Genomic DNA, 24,772 nt, shown 5'->3' with positions numbered 1-24,772 from the left:
AGTGCAGGGGGCTGGGTGAATGGGGGCTGTCAGGGCCCCACTCGCAGGAAGGACCCCCCACGTGGGGGCCTCTGGAGCAAGCAAACAGGTTCCATTTGGGGATTTGTTTCCAAAACTTCGGGCTACCCCTCCCTGGAAGAGCTGGGAAGCGCAGAGCCTCCCGTTTGCTATATCAGGATGGGCTGTTGGTACAGGCCCGGGACACCTCAGGTCCGCCTCCAGGTGTCTGGCACTGTTAGCCTCCTGCCGGGCAGACCACCAGCTGGGGGCTCTCTCCAGCCCCCAGCACCGAGCATGCTGCATCCAAGCCCCAGTGCCCTTCAGAAGGTTCACACCCCCCCACCACACCCCAAGAAAACCCTGGCGCTGCTCACCCCCTCCTAATGTCTCGGCCTGGCTTGGGAGGCCTCCCGCCATGTGACAGCAAGGACACAGGGCCAGGGCCAACCCCGCCTCTGCCCAGCCCCACAGCTCGCTCAGCTCCGCGGCAAGGCCTGCGTTTGATTTAGCCGTTTATCTTAAATGGCTAAGAGACCACCAGGGCAAAACATTTGTGTGAAGCCCTTGCCAAAACCACAAGTGAAGAAGCCCAAATTCCCTGGGTAAATAATTGAGCAGGGAAGCATCAGAAAGACAAAAAGGAAACGTCAACAAGAGGATGGGCAGCTGGGCCCAGCCGGCTTTGCCAGGGAGGCCCAGCACAGGTCTGCATGGGTGGGAGTCTGCCCACTCCAGGGCCCCCACGTGGATTCCCCCATCGCAAGGAGAGCCACGGGATCCTGCAAGCCACCATGAGCCAGGAGCCTGTCAGCCTTCATTAGACTGAACTTCCTAACACACTGACGGCGGCTGTGGCTTAGAATACCCATTACACCCATTACACAGACCAGGAAACTGATGGCGTGACTGCAGAAAACTGCAGGCATCAGCAGCCCCATCCAAACCCCAGCTGTCTGGCCCCAGAACCAGGGTTCTTTCTCTGCAGCCCTGGTTCCTCTAAAACATGGGTTATCCAGGATCAAGGCATCAGGGCATTTAAGAAGACCCCCTGCTTAGGGATTGCAAGCTGTCAGTGTCCCGTCAAGAGGTCAAAGCTAACACTAACACTGCTCGGACCCCTCTGAGCCAACAAAGACCTCATACTAGGTTAGGCCTAGGGCCCAGGGTATTTCTGAGCTGGGGATAGCCCTGGAAGGATGTGGCTGAGGAACCAGTAAACGGTTTCAGCCTCAGATGCTGATGGGAAAGCCATGCTAGATTTAGTGACGTCCCTCAAGGAAGGTCAGGGCCCGCCTCCTCCTGGAAGCCTGCCCTAGCCTGAAGCTCCCAGCACCGGACGCTGCATTTGATCCTGTCCACACATGGTCTCAAATCCCTCTGTAGGCCTTCCCTGCAGACCACCGAGGGCTCTGGGTCATCCATCGTCATGACGGCCACCTCACTCAGCAGAGATCCACATTCCACTGGGGGAAAACTGAGGCTCAGGGAGATCTGAGACTGGAACCCAGTTGTGTCCCCAAAGCCCGCAATGCTCTGCTTCCCTCTAGGGCTGCAGCTGGGTACGTGACCGGGGGTCCTGGGATCTCTAGAGCAAGGGCCACGTAGTGGGCGGAAGTCTGAGATCCCTGGGCTCAATCCAGCCATTGGAAGTTGCAAAGGCCAATCCCAGGCTCCGGTCCCTGGGTTCTGGGTGAGGCCACAACACAGCCGGCACCATTTAACACGACTGAGAAACCAGCAGAAGCACCTGGAGGCCTGGTAAGGGATGTCCCAGGTGCTAAGGAGCTGACTCTGCCTCCGTGATGGGAGGAACAGTTGCAGAGCAGGTAGAAAACAGGCATCTGGCCACACCCTTCTCCTGGAAACATGCAAGGTGGGGCTCAGGCCAGGGTCTGTAAAGGCGATATCACACACCACGTTTTGCTCCCTGCATAGGGATCAGAGGCTAGGCCGCCCTGGACAGGTTTCCCCAGAGCCTCACTAGGAATTCTGACCTTGCTGAAGTGCACCTGCTCCAGGGGCCGGCTCAACTGAGGCAGGGGAGCGGGGCAGCCGGGAGAGAGGCTTCTAATCCCAAGCTCTGCAGGGCCTCTCTGGGGCTCCCAGAGCACCTTCTACCCTGGGAGAGGTTTCCCCATGGGGCAGCTTAAACCCAGAGCCCTTCCCAAAGGTGCAACTCAAGAAATCTGAAGCTGCTGCAAACGCCCAAAGTGATGAAAGGAGCCACATACTGCATAATTCCATGGATACGAAATGTTCAGAAGAGGCGAATCCATGGACACAGAGAGCAGTGGTTGCCAGGGGCTGGGGGGAGCCGGTAGGGGTGGGAGGGGTGGCTAATGGGTATGGAGTTTCTTTGGGGGGTGATGAAAATGCTCGGGACTTAGACAGGAGTGACGGCTGCACGACATTGTGAACAGATTCAAAACCACTGATTTGTACACTTTAAAATGGTCAATTTTATATCTGGTGAATCTTAACTTAAAAAAAAAAAACAGCCTCAGTACCTGTCCCAGGCTACCTCCCAGCCCCCACCCTTCCTCAGAGGAGGGCTATTTGCCTTTAAAGTGTAGCTGGGAAATCCAGAAAGCACTTAAGGAGTCCTTGAGACTGGGGGAGAGGGTATGCACCCACAGACGCACAGAGGAAGCCACCAGAGCTCCCAGGCCTCACAGCCAGAGGACTGTATTCAAATTCCTCCTTGGCAGTCTCCTGGCCTCGTGACCAAAGGTGAGTCACTTTCGCAGAGCCTCAGCTCCCTCAACTTTAAAGGAAGAGTCAGGTCAGCGCTGAGCTAGAGCCAGGGATCCAGGAAACACTCACCAAATAGTCACTATCATTCTCTTACTTTTCATTCTGAAACTTTCCCCACTCCCTACGGTCCTTTCCAAGGCATCATCACTGCCCAGCAAAGAAAGCAAGAGAATGTGCTCTGAACACAGCAAATCACCCTACAAAGACCTGCAAGACACTCCTAAAAAAATGCTTTCTTTGGAGGTCTATGCACAAAAAAAAAAAAAAAAAAAAAGTCTAAATATAAGGCCCCTAAAATCCCGCTTCTTAGGCTCCAAAACAGGGCAATGACAGATAAGCTCATTCTTGATGCCTTCACGAGTTTAAGCATTCCACAGGGGTCTGTCACCCTCTCTCTTCTAGAGGGACTTTGCAGATGCTCCGGCTCCGTTCCTCACACATGCGCACTCACCCAGCGAACACGCCCACCGCCAAGGAGCGTGGAGACATAAAAACGCCTGGAAAAGCCCCAGCCTTGTTTTGGGGGGAATTCGAGCCTTTCCCACCCCTGAAGCCTCTGGGGCGTCCCCTCCCAAATGGGAGGGTTACAGATTCCATGTTCAGAGCTAGAGAGAGGTGGTCTGGAAGACACTGTGCAGGAGACGTGTATTTTTCTCCCTACTGGTGCCTTTCAATTGATACATTTTTTTTTAAGCTGAGAACTCCTACCATAGTGCAGAAATGAGTCATAGATCAAGGAAGGAGACAGCCAGGGAGGCAGCGCGCGTGAGTGAGGGACACTGGCAAGGGAACCTGACAGTCCCCGCGCCCCCTCCCCCCATGCCAAGACATTAATTCTCACAAGTCGGAGAAAATTACTATGCATGAATGCAAAAAGCATGATCAGGAGTAATTAACATGGCTTCATATGCAAATTTTATTAATGCAGAAGTACAAAGTCATTATGCAAATGAAACTTACGTCAACTCTCTTGACAAATATTCATCTCTGAGGCTCAAGTTTCTCCCTTTTTATTTATTTATTTATTTTTCTCTCCCCCCCCTCTTTTATCTTGGGCTTTTTTTTTTTTTTTTTTTTTTGGTTGGGAGAAGGACGGCGGGAGGGAAGGAGGTGGCGCTGGTGGACGCTACAGCGGTGGCAGCAGCAAGCCACAAGGACTGTTTGACAAGTTTGCAAAGTTGTTTTCCAACCAGAGAAATTTATTCTTGCATTGTTGATTTTTTTTTTTTTTTCTTTTTTTGGTTGTTGGCAGGTACAAGACAGCTCATAGGAGTAGGGGGAAAAAATTAAAAAAATAAAAAAAAGCTCTGGGCAGCAGGCAGCCAATCAAAACGCCAGAGCCTGTAATGAGGGCGATTGATGGCTGTTTGGCTTTTACTGCAGGGTAATGAACTAGAATTCAGTCTGAGGAGGGGGAAAAATATGAATATTCATGAGACTGTGCTCCTGCCTTTGATGATTAAAGAAATTTTTAATATTCAAATAAGCGCTTGCCAAGTGATTAACAAAGAACAAGCACGCAGAAATATGGAAATGGGAGCCGGGAAAGATTTGAGAGGCGAACGCACTGTGCAGGAAAGGCAGCGCCAAATTTCATAAACAAGATAGGCAGATAACCCAATTCGCACGCGGGCAAATAAAAATATTTCTTTCTGATCACTTAAATATTTTGCCAGCTACTTTGTCTTAAGGATGATAGAAAAAAATGCTATGTATTAAGAGGGTGAGGGGGAAAAGAAATAACATGAAGTCAAATGCCTGGCTCGCATTTAAAAATCATTATCCTGATCCTAGCTCATCTTCTCCCACCCCAACGGGAAATTAGGATTCTTTTTCCGGTTTGCTACAGAGGGAAGATGGAGGAGAAGCCAGCACAGACTTGAAAACCCCAATGCGTGAGATTCAGGCCTGCCTGTTCTGGGTAGGAATGAACTGTGGTCATCTGGCACTTCCAGGCTGGTCCAGAGGGAACCCTGATGTCTAGAGGGAAGGGGACGTGACACTGGAGAGCTCAGGCCTCCTGGAGGCTCAGGCCCTGGTCTAAACACAAGGAGAAGATGGTCTTCGGGAGAGCAGGGGGCACCTCTTGAGAAGCTGAAAGGGTGCAGACCTTCAGCACAGGGCCTGGCCCGGGGATCTTCAGAGCCGTAAGGACAAGCCCCTCCACCCAACCCAACAGTTCCAAGAGCCGTCTGCTAAGACTGCACGCTCATATTTTAACAGCTCCACCATGGGTTCACACTGAAGCACATAATAACAGTATTAGCTGGTAAAATGATCCTGCAGTTAAAATACATCTAATTAGCAGCCCATGACATCCATTTTGGCAGTTTGCTATTTGAAAGAAGTGGAGTGCTACCTTAAATGAGACAGGTACTGGGCGTTCACCTGACAAGACCGGCCTTCTCATCATTTGTCTTTCTCTCAATTCCCTTTTTTTGGGGGGGTTGTGGAGGGTGTAGAGGGGGAGTGGCTGAGAGAGCAGGAATAGAGAAGAACAATTTTAGGGGAGCCTTCTTCGTCTGCTCACTTTCAGAGCTACACAGGTCTTTGGGGGTAGGGGCGACTCAAAAAATAAATTCCTTCACTCCACAGGTATTATTTCATTTCTTTTTTTAGGTTTTGTTTTGTTTTGTTTTGTTTTGTTTTGTTTGAGATGGAGTCTCACTCTGTCGCCCAGGCTGGAGTGCAGCTGCGCAATCTCAGCTCACTGCAAGCTCCGCCTCCCGGGTTCACGCCGTTCTCCTGCCTCAGCCTCCGGAGTAGCTGGGACCACAGGCGCCCACCACCTCGCCCGGCTAATGTTTTGTATTTTTAGTAGAGACAGGGTTTCACCATGTTAGCCAGGATGGTCTCGATCTCCTGACCTTGTGATCCACCCATCTCGGCCTCCCAAAGTTTTTTTTAACTTTTAATTATGAAGGTCTAGGAACCAGCAATGACTGGAACTTGTTTTCCATTTCATTGTAAATATATACCAACAATCATCATCATCATAACGCAGAAAGGAAAGCCAAGCATGTAAGTGAACAGGCAGGATACCATGAAAAGCTGCAAGTCTAGGTTGGGTCCCCAAGGCAGGACCAGACAGGGACTGGGTGTGCCACATGGCTCAGCTCACTGCCCCGGAGCATTTGGGGGACCTAGAAATGCCAGGCAGGGCAACAGGGATCCCCAGGCCCCACCTCCCACTCCTGGATTCTCATTCTCCATCAGACACCACTGTTTTGTCTGGGCACCCGATGGCCATTACAGATCTCTAGTTCCTTGCTGCCATGGGTTTTGGTTTGGGGGTGAACATGTAGGTGTCCTTGGAAAGAAGAGCAACGAAAAGGGAAAATCAGGTCTCACAAGGGTTTGCACAGCTGTGTTTAAAGAGTTCCTTCGGGGTCATTACACAGGAGACATAAAAACAGTTCGAACCTACGTTTGGCCTCTACGCGGGCAGCTGGCTGAAAGACAGCAGTCCTTGCAGGTGGCTGAGGACGGTAAGAATTCAAATGCAGGTGAAAGAGCCTGTCCAGCATCCCTCATCAACCATCTAGGCCCTAATGGACCCAAAGAGGGTCATTGATGGGTGCCAGGCTGTAAGAAGTGAGGTGGGCTCGCCAGGGGCCTCCAGGAACATGGGCAAGTTGCTCATCTTTGGGCTTGAGACCACTTCTACCATCACTTCCACAAATGACCATCCAGAGATCCCCACAGGCCACCCACAACCCTGTGTGGCCACCAGGGTATCGCTCTGCACCCACCGTGAGAAGGCTCGGCCGTGAGAGAGACTAGAAGCACACCTCGGGGAGCACCCTGAGCCAGGCTGCCCTAGTCTAAGCTCCTCCTCTTGGAGCACTTCCGAAATCTCGTCCCAGAAAATGGAGAGGCAGAGCAAAGGAGTGATCGTGTCCCCCAACGACACTACCGAAACCTTTCTCCTCCTTCCACCAGAGATTGGAAAGGGAACATCCTCCCCAGTAGCTGCCTCTTGCAATTTAGAAGCAGGCACGCTTGGGCACACCCCTTCCCCAGGTCCGAAAGCACCTGTGTCATTGACTGCCAACTCCAGTTTCCTCAAGACGCAGGCCGCTGAAATACTCCAGGGCTGCCAATCCCCTTTCTGCACCCTGACCCAAGGATTGGTGAGCTTACATCACAAATTCCAGCACCAAGTCCCCTGTGAGGGAGCAGAGGACACTTCAGATGTTGCTGGGGAGAAAGGGCATCCCTCAGCCATCTTCTGTGAACCACGGAGGTGGAGGGGGCTGGCCGTTCCAGCCCCTAAGTGGGCATCTGCAGGGGGTAGGGGGGCACGGTGAGGGACACGCAGCTTGGACTCTTCTTTTGCTTGTCTCTCGGGGAAAATCCTGCCGTGCTCCTAACTACTGAAATGCAAATAAACCACAACCACTTGTCCTCCAGCCGGGATGCTCATCATTCCTTTGCTCCTATGCATCACGGCTTCAGGACACAGATACAAACATGAATATAACTCCTCCGGATGACCTCAGGCAGGCAGGGTCCACCAAATTGGGGCCCACCATCCGGGAATGGGCAGACCTGAGGACAACAGAAGGTGAAGCCATGTGTCGCACTGGTAAGAAAAATGTGTGTATGCACATCTATTACCTATAAGAGAGGTTCTATATACACATACATATGCACATACACACACAAACACTCATCTATCAGCAATGTGCACATGTTAAGATGTCTTGCGTGCATCCAACCAGAGTCCATAGACGCCAAGGACAAATTGCAACTGAGAGATTCTCTAAATCTCACCAGCAACATCAGCCAGTCAATACCTAACAGAGGAATTGCCCCTTTTCCTCCCAATTTAGGTATTCTTATCAGAGATGTGGTAGCTGCTTCAACCTTCAGCAGTCTCTGCTTTCTAAGACAATTTAATTCAAGATCCTGCAATAATTTTCTCTCTGGTTGCGTCCAGAGCCACAAACAGTATCCTACATGTCATGTGCATGAAGCATAACTCGATGAGGAGTGAGGGCAGGCTGCAAACCAAAGTAAAGTTGTTAGATAAATCATTTGGATTCCAAGCATAAAGAATGTAGGACTTAGGGTTGGGACCCTGTAGCCCTTTCCCAGACAGAACTTAGGGGCCAGACTCCAATGACAAGTTTGGCCAGGCATCCCTCAGATACGTTCCTATTTCTTCATTAATTTAGAGCTGGGGGTGGGAGTGGAAATACACAGTTAAGATAGAAGTCACATGTCACACAAGGCAAAAACCAGGAAACTCATCTTCAGATTGGGTGCCTATAGTGAGTTTTAAACTAAGGACACCTTTTTCTATCCCCTCGGCATCCACTGTGCCTGACCTTTGAGGAATGACCCAGAAAACACTGAATCCTGACGCGTGTTAAGAATGTGGCCCTCTATAAAACATGTTTACAAACTGGGGAGTTCAGGAAGTTGTGGTTCCAAGGTCCCACAAACTCCAGTGCTGGCTTTTGCTCAATGGCCATGCGCAGACAGTGCAATGGAATAAACAGGAGGAGGAAGGCTAAGCTGCGAGAATCCCGGAGAATTAAGAATGAAAATAAACAGCACAGCCAATAAAAAGAACATAAAGAAAACGGAGTGCCCAGCAAGGAGGTTATTGGGATGACTCAAGCCCAAAGCAGCCAAAAAAGGGAGCAGAAATTTCAGGTGCAGATGGAGTCATGGATATGAGGAATGTAAGCATCATCGACCTTTTTAAGATCAGACCATAAAACTCTACCTGAGCAATAAGGGAACAGACAACCACAGGGCCAGCAGGGTTTTTTGCTTCAGATGGAACAGAAATAAACTTGGTTAGTAGAAGGTTAAAAAGAAAGAAAGAAGGAAAGAAGGAAAGAAAGAGAGAAAGAGAGAAAGAGAAAGAAAGAAAGAAAGAAAAAGAAAGAAAGAAAGAAAGAAAGAAAGAAAGAAAGAAAGAAAGAAAGAAAGAAAGAAAGAAAGAAAGAAGAAATCAAATTGTAAAAAGGAGGACCCTGCTATAGTTTAAATGCACATTTTGTTTTGGGTTGCATTTAATAGAATTATAGACAATTGATTTCTACTATTGTAATTAAAAAAAAAATCCAGCTCTCCCCTGGGTTTTGTTGATGATTAAATCTCTTTTTTCCCTTTCATTTCTTTTTCCCTTTTCCTAATGGACTTACAGAATACTGAGGTTCAGTGCTTTGCATTACATAAGAACAAAATCTTTCTATGGCCTCTTTATGTTCCTAAGCCAAGTCTGAAATGTCACTGACTAAAAAATTGAACAGGCCTGTAATTACTTTCAACAAAGTAGTTCCTTTAACTGCGTTTTCTGTAGGTAGATGGCATTTAATATACATATTGTAAGCCTTCTTTTCAGCACAGGTAACATTTGATGACAAAAATCACAAATTTTCCTCTAAGGGAGCAGTCTGACAGCCACCTCCTTACTTATTTTTTGACGTGAAATCTGTTTTCATCTCCTAACACACTAGCGGTGACGTGCAGTGTGTGCACAACAAAATTTGTAAAAATTAACACTTCACGGGATTAATTTAATAAAGATTGTTAGCACATTAACACTAGTAACATTGCTCCTTCCGATTCATCCAGCCACGCTCAAGACGCCGCTGTAACAGAGGTTTACATTCAGCTGAGGTTTATACCGCTATTTAATGTAATTAAAGAAACCGGCAGCGCAGTCCTCAATGGAAATATCAATTCTATTGCAGAGTATTCCCATTAGAAATTGGGGGAAATCATAGCACGCTGACTTTGATTTTGTTGTAATTTTATTTTTCCTCGGCTGTCTTTGAAACAGAGCTGATGTGCTGGACCTCAGACAGAATTTACTGCAGAAACTCTGCAAAGATTCCGCGATAAGACAAGCCTCTTCTCCCTACAGGAGTGCCCAGTATTTATATGCCACTTACTTGGTTTTGAAACTGTTTTTTTATTGTTTTTTTAAAAATCTACAGCCTCTGTTAGGCTGTAATTATCCAGGAAGTTCTCTGCCCAGCACCCCATCATGAAATATACCCCAAAACAACATCGTAGGTAAGAGCCCAGAGGCGGGGAGGCCTCCGGGGCCACTCTCACACATAAGCAATCACAGTGTAGCTAGGATCCCAACGAGCTTCAATTCCTGATCGGGGCGAGAATCTAGCTGTAATCTCAGAGGAAGAAGGCAGCAAGCATCGCTCAGGAGGCCTCAGAGACTAAACAGACACAAAACCCAAAAGAAAAAGAAAAAAAAAATCTTCGCACCACATCACCAAAATGGCAGAGAAAATTAAGTCTTGGGGCTGAGACGAAGGGAACCTGACTCAGCTCCTCCGCCTCTGACAGCTGCCTCCTGCCCTTGGAGCGGCCAAATGCAAACAAAAATGAGACCTTTCTTCTCGAAACCTGCTGTCCCTGTGCTGCAGGGGTGACCACGTCGCTTTTTTGCCCTTCCCTAAGTGCATTTTAATATCCTTATTCTACATCCTAATTTCTTTGAAAAAAACATCAGTGTCACTAAAAAAACGTCACTCTGTTTTGCAAAATCCAGCAGCTTCCTTGGCAGCGAGAAAGGCTGGCTGGCATTATCCCCTCATTTGACAAAACTACTATTTCTGGGCATGTGCTCAAAAGCAGGTAGGAAGCAAATGCTGAGAAATAAGGAAGTAAAAACAGCCAACAGATTTTTCACTACCGAGAACGCCAAGCGTAAACATGATTTATTTAGCTGTGTTTAACGTGTCTGTCCTCCACTCGACTACAAGCCCACTTGGGTTTAAGGAAAGGGTGGGTAGAAGGGGACAGGAAAAGGGGAGCGGGGAGGACATCGGGGGAGAGGGAGCAGGCGCAGGCGGCGCTGAAGGGAGACTTCCTGAACGGTTGGGTTCAGAGTTCTAGGAGAACAAGAATCCTCTACCCCAAAATACATGCGTGTGTCAAAAGAAGGCAGCACTAATCTGCTGGTTAATTAACGAGCTGCCACTAACAAAAGATGGAAGACCCAGTTCATACAGACAGTATTTACATGGGCGTTGCGTGATCTTGTCCCCCTGCTTCCCTACCTTTTCTCGCAAACCATGTGGGCTGGGTACAGCGACGGGCGGAGAGGCCCGTCAGGTTGGGTTAGGAGTCCAGCCATGGAGAGGGGAATATCACTACCTTCCTTGCCCAGCCTTGCATGCCCACGTGGAATTTACTTAGATCTGTATTCAATTAAGAAGCACCAGACAGTTCCTGGCTCTAAGCCTGCACCATCGCAGACTCCGGGTATCTGCCGTTCCTCACTCCAGACCCACTGCCAGTGAACAGGGGCTGGGTCAAGGCCCCATGGAGAAAGGAGAGGGCCACACCCTCCCACCCCTACCCCACAACTCCGTCCCGAAGTCTTGGCCCAGCCAGGGTGAACAAACCAAATACATAAAGAAAGCTTCTGTATTTCCTAACTAACAAGACTAATCCAGAGGTTTTGGGCCCTGCCAGAGGTTATTTTATTAAAAATCTAATTCAAGTCATCCAGCTTTAGCTGGGAAAAAGAAACCAGGCCTCTTCCAAAGAAAAGCAACAACCAAAAAGTAAAATGGAGCCCCAACAGGACGCTTAGGCCCTCTGGCTTCCCTAGTGAAGGTACCATTTCATAGCAGCTGGCTACGTGCTCCATGGGGATGAGCACCAATTTTTGTGAGCTCTGAGAGGCAGTGAGAATTTCCTCACCGGTCCACTTTGAGTTCCTTCCTCACCGGCACCTAGCAAGACTCTGCATTTAAAGACTGCTTGCTGTATGCACTCCTCCCCAATCCAAGTCCGTATGTCCCCTGTCCAGCAACTCTCCTTCTGGGGCCTGAGACCAAATATCAGGAAAAACACCTTTTCTGGGGTATTCGGGTTAAGGTCAACAGTGACACTATTCAGTGTCAAGATTCTGAATCACGTGACAATCCCAACAATAACAAGGAGCTGGGGCGGGGGAACAGTCCTCTAAAATGAAGAATAGGGAAGGGGGGAGTTTCCTATTGGTATTCGGTTACTATATTGAAAACCCAAGCGCCCCCCTCCCCACATAAACCTCCTCCCAAAGCCCCTAATTCTTCCTCCTTGCAGTAAAAAATTACACCCTCTACAAGTAGCTATTTGATTCCTTTCCCTTTTGCAAATCAGTCACCCTGCCCCCATGGACTGAAAAATAACAGTTCTCCATTTTTATGATGTCTTTGAAATCAGCAATTGCTTCACTCCTACCTACGGGTTTGTTTTCATATCTGAACAGGGACAGGGAAGTAAACAATTGGCTAGCCCCATTTTATAGATGAAGAAACTAACAGATGAACTGGTTTGCCCTGGGCTGTTTAGGAAGTAAATGCATTTGAGACTGCCCCACACCACAGGCCAACCTCTAGATTCTGCTGCTTTAGCAGGGAGACGGCCCCTGACGCTCCAGCAACAACAAATATTATTGAACCTCTAAGCAGGACTCAGGTGCCACTCCGGAAGCCACCCTTGTAGGAAATCCTATACGAAAATCCAGATTTCTCAAAGCAATAAAATTGAAGATGCTTAACACAGCACCTCCGAAGGAGGCTTCTCCAGGATCCCTTTGGCTACCAATTGCACTGGTATTTCAACATGATCCAGCTGACAGAACCCCCCATTTCTAGGCAAATCTTCCACACATTGCTCCTAAAAAAAAAAAAAAAAAAAAAAGCAAGGCAAGTGCCCTACAGACACATGGCAGGGCTCGGAACCACACACTGCAGGGCAGCCCACCCTGCCACTCAAGCACGGAAAGTGTGTGGCCTGCAAAGACGCCAGAGCACCCTGGGGGCTACCAGTTTTCCTCGAGGAAGATCCTGAGCAAGAGCCTTCCACCACACTGTCCAAGCCGTAGCCCAAACCTAGAGGGAGAAATCACGCGTAATTCTGATCACTGTTGAGCCGTCAAAATAAAGAAAAGGAAAATGAAAAGTCAGCCTCCCCGTCACTGTACCAGCCAATACTTCAGCCAACCACAGGTCACCTGTCTTTCAAGCAAAACATGAACAACTACCCGCCCCTCCCAACATACACACCCCTGGTCTCCAAAAATCCTAAAATGTACATCCCTTTAAATGAACTGCAGAGACCTAGGATGGGGCCCCTCAAACACACACACAAAATTAGCGTTTCATCTTTCTTTCTGTAAAGGAATCCGGTAACATAAATACTAATCAAACACGAGAATCTGCCAGTTCGTTTTGGACCATTATGAGTGCTGGATTGTGATCTTTACCCGTATTTACAGATATTCAAAGGCAGATTCTATCTTGTTAGAACTGTTATAAATGGACGTCTGAGAAATCAGCGAGCAAGTTCAGACAGATATGAAAACCTTCCTGTCCAGGACTGGCAGTAGCTTTGAGCTCCCAAGTGTTGAATTTGTTACCTTTTCCGGAGGCCTTTCAAAAAATAAATTGACAAATGCCTTCAGATTCCTCCACCAGAAAAGCTGGCTGCTCAAAGTTCGGGTTAGCTAAATCTGAGATTTTAAAATCAACTCTTACTCAAAACGCCATGATGGTGCCGTTTACACAATACTGTAGCCTTGAGAGCACAGCAAGTGTAATATACTGTTTCATATTATAAGTATATATGTATACGCATATTTTTAAAACTACCTTGACTCTTATTATAGCAAATCTATTCTGCCTGTTTCAGATTTATTTCTGAAAAATGGAAAATAGAGATGTGGCTCCAATCCTAGCCTGGAAAAGCTGTCACAGTGAAGGTAAACTTCTAATCGGCTACAGGCGAACAGCAGACAATTTTATTTCCAGAGTAACAACTTTGGGAAAATGTTCGAACATTTTCTCAAGAGCTTTGTGGTGGACAGGCTGGGCGTCCAACCACTGCTTCTCTGGACCTTTAAGGGCCTGACGAAGTGCTTTAAACAATTGGAGGCCAATTTTTAAGACACAAAACTAGAGACTCCTAGCAAGGTGACGATTTGCATACAAATTCTTGCTGGAAGGGGTTACCCTAAGAGAAGTCAGGCTAGAAGGAGGACTGACATTAAATCCCTGTGATTCCAGGAGCTTCGGTGTCCCACTCTAGTGGAGGGTTCCATTCCCACACAATTGGGAAAACACTTTTGTCCTTGAGAAAAGCGGGTTTACTCTCCTCCCACTCGGGAAGAAAATAAGGTCCCCACGAAGTCCCCACTTTGAGATGGGGCTGTTGCCCCTGGATGATCACATTTTTGTGCAAGGGAACTCCCGGAGGCTCCTTCCGTCCCGGCCTCACCTGGATCCCGGGAACCGCCCGCTCTGTCCCGCCAAGGTGGGCTGAGGAAGACGGCACCACTCATCAGGGCAATGGCGGCGGGCGGAAGAGAGATCCCCGTGCGCCCCCAGCACCCGGGAAGAATGCCACCCGGCGAGGCGACCTGACTGGCGCGGAGCGGTTTCGGGGAGGGGACCACTTCCACATTCCCCATGCCCGGGAAGGTCACCCACCCGGGAGAGCGCCCAAGGGCCAGAGAGGAGGCGACTGGTGGAGGAGGGGCGGCCCCGTGCGCACAAAGGGGCCCGGGGCCGGCTGGCTCCCCGCCCTTGACCTTGGGTCTCCGCCTCCATCCATCTCCGCCGGCTGCAAGGAAAGGGGGCTGGCCCGAGGCCAGGGGCGTGCTCGCAGGGCTGCTGCTGGGCTGGGGACCGACAGGGGGCCGACAGGGGGCGGGGGGGAAGGGGCCAGGAAAAAAGACTCCAGGGCTGCAGAGTGCTCCGAAGAAACCTGCATTCCACCTCCTTCGAGAGCCGGTCTCGAGGCGGCTCCGATTCACTGCGTGCCCCCGCCCCCCAAAGCAAAAGTTGCACGGATGCACGAGGGAAACCCCTTCCCAAAGCTAGCCCTTCGACTCGCCCACCCCCCGCCTTCCTCGGACCCAGGCCGAGTGGGGGAGGGGAGTGTCAGGGGAGGAAGAAAGGAGCGCGCCTTCCCAGGGAGGCCAGACGCTGGCTGGGTCAGCTGCGCCTCCGCCCGCCCCTCGCCGCCCGGCTCAGGCAGCTGCTCCATTAAGCCCCCGAATTATGCATGGACCTTGAGCCCTCTCGGCCCTCCCGCCCCACCAAGGCACAATCAACTTGCGCAGCGGGCCCGGGTCAGAGAGAGAGGGAAGGAGGTGGACGATGGGCACAAGGCCGTGGGCGAATCAGAGGCCGGCGGCCAGGCGGGGGCCAGGCGCGCCCGAAGGCCTCAGAGCAGTGCCGAGGAGCCTCCCGACCGGGCCAGGGCCAGCCGGGAAAGGGGCACCGCTCACAGGGGAGGCCCCCGCGCAGTTTTGAAGTTGCCAAAGTGTCCGCGCCGTGCCGGGTGCGGGGACCCGGGAGATGCAGCTGCCCCCGCGGAGCTCTGCGCCCCTGGCCTCGGGGAAGGCCATTGTGTTCTCCGGTGTGGCAATGAAAGGGGCTATAGACCCCAACCACTGAACCCTCGGAGGGCCTGAGTCCCCTGCGGGCCGGGCAGGGGGAGGCCGTCTCACGGGCGGCGGAGGGGATGGGTATGATTTGCTCAGGATAGGCACCGTCGCGGGGAGGGGAGGAGGCCAAGCTTGAGAAGGGGCTGCTGAAGATGGAAGGAAGCGAAAGGAGACTTGCAAGTTGCAATCGTCGAGGAAACCGGAAAATTGCAGTAGTGGGGAGGCAGGTGGCGCCCAGAGGTTCCGAAGCAGAATTAGGAGGACTTCGATGTCCACCCCGCAGACAGTGACCCAGGCCCCAGAGGACTTCGCAGCCTGGGGCCTCGCGTCCCGCCTCTCCGCAACACGCTGTTTTCAGCGTTCCAGACCACCGCGCTGCAGTCTACGCTGCCCTGACGCTGGAGTGTGGACCTTGTTTTGCTCCTCGGGGCCGTCTGTTTCTGGAAATTACTTCTCTCTCTCTTTCCCCGTCTCCTCAAAGCAAAGGCCAGGTCAGGAAAATTACATACTTCGTTTTCCCAACAAATAAAGTCGCCTAGTTTGCAGGGAAAGTTTTACAAGCCAGTGATGCAGAGAGAAGACCACACTGTTTAGCTTTCTTAATTGGCTGGCTTTGAACTTGAGGTGGGAGGAGAAAAGAACCAGCTCCAGCCCCAGGAAAACTTAGTTTTGCTGGGTTTACCAACGTCAACAGTTTTTAGCCAGCTGCTGAAGGTGGGAAGGAGTCGCTGAAGGTTTGTCCCATTTTCTCCTGAACAGAGAAGAATTCAGACAGTTGCTGTCTCTCTGAGCCCGGGACAGCCAGTCTCTGCCCTCAAACCCCAAGGGAGGAGCCTGGAATCCCTGGTTGGCTGGCTACACTCTCCAGAAGATGTGCTCTGCCCTGAAAAAGACTTTGAAATAAAGCCACCTTCTCCACTCCTTTCCAGGATGCCTTTGGCACCTGCCTTCGTCAGGAGGTAGACTCGTGTTTTCTGGACACTCTTGTGGTTTCGACAGATGGCTTCGTCTGTGCCATATCACTAGAAGCAAAGCCTAGGCACTGGGGCTACCAGCCCCTAGGGCTCTGTGCCTCTGGATTCATCTTGAGTAGACTCTGACCCACGCACCTGTATGCCTGCACCTTTGAGATTGTGTCTACTCCCGCAACCTGAAGGCCATGGAAGCTGCCCAGGCTCTCAGCCCCCAGGGCAGGGGATGGGGGAAAACAGCCCTGATCAAATATTGCCTTGGCTTAGAGACCAAGCAGGCTGTCCTGGGCTGGGGGGCTCACCCTGCCCTTGGCTGGTGCATCTGAATAGCTGCCTTCTCTCCACACCAGGAGTGGGGGAGTCTGACTTTTCACCTCCAACAAAAAGGCTATTTTGTTACTATTTTTCCGCCCAGAGAAGTCTGTGGTCCCAGCTTCCCAGCTGTCTGAGCAGCCAGAGGCAGATGCTTTCCCAGACCTGGGGTTCATCAAGGGGTCCCACCTCCCTCCCTTCCTGCTCTCCTCTCTCAACCCTCAGCACAGATTCCTCCTTTTGAGACACCCCAGGGCCCTACAGACCAAATCGAGCAGACCAGCAAGAAGGCATCAAGAAAACTTAAAGAAATAAATAAAATGAAGCCTAGGGTGCCTTGCCTTCTCCAGCAAGGCCTCTTCTTCCCTGGGTCCAGTTCAAGGCTCACAAGTCCTGATCACACCCTGCCCTCAGGAGGCTCCCACTCCCTGTGTGCCCAGAGGTCACTGGCCACCCCCAGCAGGCTCTGGGCCACGGTGGGTCCAGATCTTGCAGGGCCCAAGGTTTATACAATTCAGGGTACACTCATCACAAAGAAAAGAATGCCAAACCACACAGGGACATTAGGGACTGGGCCTGGTCACATGAGGGGCTCTGAGCTTGAACTGTTAACCTCACAGTGAGTGGACCAAATTCTCCCAGACGGATCTTCACAGCCTGGGGCAGAAAGACCTAAGCTTTCAATCTAACAGTTTTCATATTCACCACCAATTTCTTCAGAGAAAACTGACTCCTAAGTCTCATTAATGTGAAAAATGAGGAAAGTTGGGGAAACGACTAGGTGGGAAAGGAATCGAGGTGGGCAATCCATGACCTTCTGCCTGGCTCTTGCAGCTGTTAGAAACCACTGGTGGCTCCATCTCACATTTCAGCCCAGCAGGCTCAGCCCCAGAGACGGGGAAGATCTGTCTGCTCAAGGTCACACAGCATGCCAGCCACAGTAGGATGCCATTCTAGGTCTCAGGCCAGAGTCCACTGTGTCTGCCTCTCCCCACTCTGGACTCAACAGGGCCACTTGCCTATAACTCATGACGAGGAGGGGGCCAGCTCCTCCCAAAATGCAGTCAACACGCAACTACCGATATGTACAGGACAGGTAGGTGCCCACTGTCTTGGTTCTTTCACCCCACTCTGGAACCCAAGTCCCATCACCAAGATTCGACCTCAGAGTGGAAATCACTCATTGCCCAGCCAGGAGCAGAAAGGGCCTGCACCAGCCCCAGTTCAAGAACACAGGATCCCATGAGGCCTGGGCTCCTGGGACATGACCCAGTGAAGACCCAGGGCCTCCCTGGGAAGTCAGGAGCCCATCTTCTTTTCTTTATTTTAATTTTAAGTTCTGGGGTACATGCGCAGGATGTGCAGGTTTGTTACATAGGTAAACATGTGCCATGGTGGTTTGCTGCACCTATCAACCCATCACCTAGGTATTAAGCCCAGCATGCATTCGCTATTTTTCTTAATGCTCTCCCTCCCAGGAGCCTGGTCTCTAGGCATAACTGAGCCGGTGACTCACAGGACAACTGTGCAAGGCACCTCTCTATGACTCAGTTGCCTCCTCTGCAAAATGAAAGTAATATCTGATTTACCACCCTCGTGGGACAGAGACAGTGGATGGGAATGTAGGCACACTTATGACCACAGTGAAGAACATAACTGCCAGAGTTGACACCCTGGGACCCTACTCACCGCTATGTGACTTTGGGTAAATAACTTAACATCTCTGGGCTTCAGTTTCCTCTTCTATAAAGTGGGGCTGATATTAGTATGTCATAAGGTCATAGGGAGGATTACACCAGTTAGTATCTGCAGAGTCTTTAGAGTAGTGTCTGGCACAAAGTAAGATCTAGTAAGTATGAGTTAAATTCAACATCAGGCTGGGTGCGGTGGCTCGTGCCTGTAATCCCAACAGTCTGGGAGGTCGAGGCAGGCGGATCACCTGAGGACAGGAGTTTGAGACCAGCCTGGCCAACATGGCAAAACTCCATCTCACTAAAAATACAAAAATTGGCCAAGCAGGCGCCTGTAATCCCAACTACTCAGGAGGCTGAGGCAGGAGAATCTTTTTTTTTTTTTTTTTTTTTTGAGATGGAGTCTCCCTCTTTCGCCCAGGCTGGGGTGCAGCGGCATGATCTCGGCTCACTGCAAGCTCCACCTCTCGGGTTCACACCATTCTCCTGCCTCAGCCTCCCGAGGAGCTGGGACTACAGTCACCCGCCACCTCGCCTGGCTAATGTTTTGTATTTGTAGTAGAGACAGGGTTTCACCGTGCTAGCCAGAATGATCTCAATCACCTGACCTCGTGATCCCCCCCGCCTCAGCCTCTCAAAGTGCTGGGATTACAGATGTGAGCCACCGCAGCCGGCAGGAGAATCTCTTGAACCTGGGAGTCAGAAGTTTCAGTGAGCTGAGATCGCGCCATTGCACTCCAGCCTAGGCAACAGAGCGAGACTCTGTCTCAAAAATAAATACATAAATTTTACATGAAATTATGAAAAACTCAATCTCTTTGTTTCCTCAGTGAAAAGATGACCCCAAAGAGATGGGGTGACAGCCAGCCAGCCTTATTTCTATAGATTATCAGCAGAACCCACTCCTAACAGATTCTAGACCTGGTGGTTAATGCATTAGCCAAGCATGAAAATGAGCAACAACCGCCCAAAAAAGCTGTCAAATGCCTGATTAAAAAAACTTTAGTCAATTACTAACTATTTACTGTCAAATAGACAAACTAAGAATAATAGTATTAACTCAGGCTGAATGTTGGTTAAGTTCACCCCTTGGGAGCCCAGCTGCCTTTCTCTCTTTTTCTTACCTTATCTCTCTCTCCTGTTTCCTGAATTACTGCTGGAAGTATGGAACCACATACATTATAAATAAGGCCTCAAACCTTAAGAGGAAAAAAAAAAAAAACCACCCATTTATGTGACCAGTATGGTCTCTTTTTTTTAATCCAAAAAACTTTCAACTACAATTGGTGCTGATGTCACCTATTTTAGCTGCACACACTCTTGACGCTGGTTTGCACAGTTCACATGGCAGGTGGGTCTGCCGTCTCCCTGGAAGGCCAGCGGGACAGGAAGGGCTCCCCCCTTTCTCAGCTGAGAAAAATGGGACTCCACCAGGGGAGATGGCCTCAAGCTACAGGGCTGGGCACCCTGGGATGGCAAAAAGTCACCTGTCCTGACTCAAGGTAATTGGGGTCTGGACTCAGCTCTGCCAGTAACTAGTTACGTAAGCTCAGGCAAGTTAAAAGCAGGTGAAAAGGGAAGAGTTGGCAGCAAGGTCCTTCCGGGAGGCTAGGAAGCCTGACCCTTCCTCTGGATCCCACGGGTAGGATGTGCATTATTAACAACAGCTAAAACCCACAGGAACCTGTTCTATGTATACCTTGTCTGACTCAAACCTTATAACAAGCCCAAAACACAAGGAGTGTATCTCCAGTTATAGGGACCAAGACCTGGTGAGGCGAACAGTTGGCTGACAGTCACATAGCAAGTCCCTGGCAAAACCACAATTCCACAAAATAAAACAAATAATTTGTATGTATGGGGGAAAAGTCTATACAACAGTCAATATAAAATAAAAGAAATAATTGAATATATGGAAAAAAATCTAAAATTCCGGCCCAGGTGCACCTGAATTTACATTGGACTGCGTTCTTTGTCATCACTGATCTCTCCAATGCCCTCATTAGGAAGTACAGGACAGTATACACAAAAGCCACAGACTGCAGGTCACAGTCCCTGGGGGTCTGAGGACTCCTGGCTGTGTCCACAGGTTCCTATCTGGGATGGACTCCAAAAACCATTTTGGATGGGGTTAGAGGTAGTGCCTGCCATCAAGGCCCTACCAGCCAGACAGACAGAGTTAGAATACCCATCCCCAAAATCCTCCACACCCCTTGCTATCCAAGGAAACCAGACAGACCCAGGTGTGACTCTGCTTTGCTGTGTGACCTTCAGCAACTCCCTTAACCTCTCTGAGCCCCAATTCAAAGTGGGGTTAGACATATATATTTCAAGGTTGGAGAATTAAGTGAGATAACCCAAGAAAAGGATCTAGCACAATGAGGGATACTAGGTAGCGCCCCCTCTTCCCCACCACCCACCAGCCCAGCCCGAACTCTGCCCTGTTCAGTCATCCCAACACCCAGACCCCAGCCTGAGCCCAGGGCCATGTCCCTCAGACAGAACACCGCACTATTCCTCAGTGCAGACAGAACTAATAATTAGCTGTCACGATTTAATAATAAAAAAAGATAATCCATGCCACCACACACATGGATTTAACTCATCTTAATTTGAAGGGAAAATAACAACTCTAAATAGATCAAGCACAAGTTTTCTAAGGCGACCTGCAAGTGGGGTTTATCTCCAGTTTCCAGCACAAGCAAGTGATTTAGTTTCTCTCACTGGCCAAGCTACAATTTTTTTTTCACGTTTATTTTATTTATTTTTAAAAGTCTGGAGAGAACATTCTCAAAGCAGCATGTAAATCCCTGGGCTCGTCAGAAGTCCTTTCCTCTCACACGTTTTGCTTAGCAATGGGTCACTGGGACCCCAAACCAAACCCTGTCTATGCCCCACCTGCTAAGAGAATCTCCCAGGTACATCCCGGGTCCTCCCTGGGTTACAGATGAGGACATATCAAGTGGGCAGGGGCATTGCAGCCAGGGCTGCCTGCCACCTCCAAGCCCAGGGGGACCTGCCACCTCCTGTCACCTGCTGCCTATCTCCACACTTCTCCAGAAAACTGACATTTGGGACTTGCAGGGTTAGGGAGGCAGGCTTATGAGTGACAGCTGATAGTTAATTCCTCCCTCTGTAGCTTCATTTGGTTATGGAAGGGCTGATAACAGACAAAACCAAATTCCTGGTGATCAAGCACCTCCCCTTCAGCGACTATCAAGTGGGAATTATACAGAGGAACCTGTAGGAAATCACCGTGAGAGCAATCCCAGGTTAAGTGACCAAGGAAAGCACGCACTCGGCATGCTGCCAAGCAGGGTCCACGCTTTCCTGTGCTTGGCTTTCCAGAAGCATCCACTTCTCGATCATCTGCCTCAGGCCCAACCTGTGCCAGGTGGGTGCTTCCTCATTTCATCCTCAGCATAACCCAAAAGGAGGTGCAGACGAGGAAACGTGGGCCCAGAAAAGTGAAGTGACTCACACAGGTGGCCAGCAGTGAGTGATGGGGCTGGGATTCGACCCGGGAGACGCCAAAGCCTGTGCTCCCTCACCCTGAAACCCCCCGCCAGCTCCCCAGAGTGCACCGCCAGCAAAGAGATCCTCAAGGGACAGTCACCTAACAAAAGGCAGATCGGACGGAAGAGTCTCCCCCATGCTGACACTGCCTGTGATGGTGGATTTAGTCCCACAACCCAGTGGAGGTTTGTCCCAACCCTGACAGGAACTCAGTGCCAAGAAGACCGGTACAAGCTGCTCTAACGCCCGAAAACGCCGCGGAGGAGGGAAAGCTGAGCGCCAGGAAAAGCTCCTATTTGCAGCACACCTACCCCCACCGTGTGCCAGGCACTCATCATAAATGTCACAATGACAGATGAGGAAACCGCGGCTCAGAAGGTCACGTCGCTGCCGGAGGCTGGCAGGGAGCAGGGTGGGGCTCTGACTGGGGCTGTGTTCTTTCCCACACAGCAGCAGCAGCCTTTAAACCCCAAACACCCTGAAAGCCCCTTTCTCCTCACCCGTCCTCAAAACACCCCCCCCCAGATAACGGCTTGGCAGCGCCACGTGCCCTTTGCAAACCCTGGAACACCTCTCAGCTCCCCCAACGGACGGGTCCTGTGCTCCCCCGAACCCCCACAGAGGCAGGGAGGATGCCACAGGCAGGAACCTTAAGAAACATAAAGAATGTAAACCTATAGGCAGCAATGTATCAGAGGCACCATAGCTGCCCTGAGTCAGACCACCGGCTAAAGACCCTGCCTCTGATCAGCTTCGCCCCATCCCCAGACAGGCCTGAAACAAGCTTCCAAGGACCTCCCTCTGTCCACAGCGAATGCTCAGCAGGGAGCCGGGTCCTGGACCCAGAATGCACACGTCAAGAGCTGGGCTGCCGCCAGCTCACGCTCTGCCCATTATCCCCATGTCAGACGTCTGCTCCCTCCTCTGGGGGCTCTTTACCTGGGGATCCAGGTGGGGACACCCAGGGCGGAGGAAGGGTCCCAGGTGCTCAGTTGCTGAATGAATGAATGAATGCCCTCCAGAAAACAAAGCTTCAGAAACTTCCTCCCTCTACCTTCCCACTTCTCTATCATTTACCAAAAATAAAAATTAATAGTAATTACTCTCCAGATTGACTGTCCTGAGGAAACAGCTGATATGGGGTCCACGACCTAGTGTGATGATTGACAGAATCCGCCTGCAGTTCTCACCCTGGGATCTCCCTTAAGGGTGGGAGGAACCCCCTTCGGGTCTGTCTCTGGAGTCCCCACTTCTAGAAGCACCTCGTAGCAAGGAAGAGCGGGGACCTGCCTGGGTATTGGGAATGTTGCTGGTCCTGGGAAAGGCAGGACCCTCAGGGCCACCAGGACCCTCGAGGTCACCTCACCCTGGACTCCTCTGCGCCTGGACAGCCAAAGCCAGAGGTAGAGTCCAAGAATTAACAGCCACCCACTCACCAGCTACTGGCCAGGGCCAGCAAGGCCCTGGGGACAATAGCAGGTCATGGAGGGATTGGAGGACTCATTGGAGTCCCGGCCGGGAGGCAGAAGCATGGAGGGACAGCCGGCCCGGGGGCCAGGAGCGTGGGCAGCAGCTGGCCGGGTTTCCGGAAGCCTGGGCGGAGAAGTGCCCGTGATTCCTAGTCCCCCTCTTAAAATATAAAGACTCAATTATCTCTGAGCAGCTTGCTTTACACATGAATTGACACATTTATTTTACAATAAATAACTGAAAGTTATCTGTGTTTCCTTTACTGTTAATCTACACAGAGAAATAATAAACAGGGCTTGTCTACAAAAATGCAACTACTGCAGTCCTCAGAATTCAATTAAGCTAAAATAATTAATGCTCCCACCATATTAAATTACTTTATACATTTGAGCCACTGAAGTTTTATTCTTTAATCTTTCCTTTTTATTAAATAAGAAAAGAAAAGAAAAGTTGGTGCCCAAGTAGGCAGGGAAATAGGAGGAATGGGAACTAGAAAGGCAGGCGCATGGTGTGCTGTTAAAATGGGATGGTCGTCTTCAGCTGACACAGCATGTAGACTGTTTTGTGCCTTTGATTAAAATAACATTTTAAATGCTTTGAACAAACATATCTCTTTAGACTTCTAAGGGATTATTTTACATATTTCTTCTAGAATGAAGAAATCCATTCGTCCTGTTGCTGAACAGAAAGGCCAAGAATATCTTTCGTCACACATAAAATAAAAATACTGTAGCCTGCTGCAGTATCACAACCCAGAAAAAAAAAAAAAAAAAACAGGGGAGCCAGAGGGTGGAAGGATGAGGACAAAGCTGCCTTGGAGATTAACTTTGCCTTTTATGAAATCACATTTAGTCACTTTCTTAAACAAACCTGCCACAGTGATCTGCAGCCTCTCACTGGGAAATGCCTTCAATGTGAAATGAGGATTTGGATGCTTTTGGCAAAAGCAGCCAATCTTTCCATTGAAACATAAATAGGTGGCCCAAGTCTCCCTGGCAAGGCCACCCCTGAAAGATCTATGTGCACTGAGGCCAGGCATTGACACTACAGGTGAAACTGTCCCCAGAACATCAATCAACAAAGACAAAAGGCACCCAGCACCTCTCTGGCCTGGTGGCTCAGCCCGGTGAAGAGACGCTGCTCGGGTGTTCATAGCACTCTGAGAAGCCAGTGTTTACATGCCTGTGGCCTGGACATGTCTCAAAGCCCCTTGCATCTTGGAAAGCTTATGAGACACTTCATGCTAGGGCACCCATCACAAGGCAAGGCCCAGAGGCCAATCTGGTTCACTGATGCCTCCCCAGTGCCTGGCAGGAGGCTGCAGGAATCTACATACCACCAGTCTCCCCACAAAAGAGAGGGCTCACTAAGTCCCTTGTACAGGTGAGCAAAGTGAGGCTCAGTGTCACAAAGCTTTGGAGACTTGGGGGAGACAGGCTTGCAGCATTACCCTGACTGCGTCCTGGGTGATGGGTGTTGATGAGTGCCCAAGCCCATCTGTCTCACCCTCCTAGAAGCATCCAAAGCCTGAGTCCCTCCAGAGCCCATGCTACCTTCCATGATGGAAGCATGGTAATGATCAATGCACTCGTTTCCCCAGCCAGCCACCTACTTGCATGCCGCAGAGC

The 24,772-nt window shown here is 50.2% G+C and overlaps 1 protein-coding gene across 5 annotated transcripts in view; it reads right to left on the bottom strand.

The window, feature by feature from the left end:
* The window catches only part of BCL11B (BAF chromatin remodeling complex subunit BCL11B), a 104,251-nt gene that overhangs the window by 63,526 nt on the left and 15,953 nt on the right, over positions 1-24,772 (bottom strand).

This window comes from Papio anubis, chromosome 7 (genome assembly GCF_008728515.1).
Source record: "Papio anubis isolate 15944 chromosome 7, Panubis1.0, whole genome shotgun sequence".
Lineage (NCBI taxonomy): Eukaryota > Metazoa > Chordata > Mammalia > Primates > Cercopithecidae > Papio > Papio anubis.
This window is presented reverse-complemented; position numbering and strand designations above follow the sequence as displayed.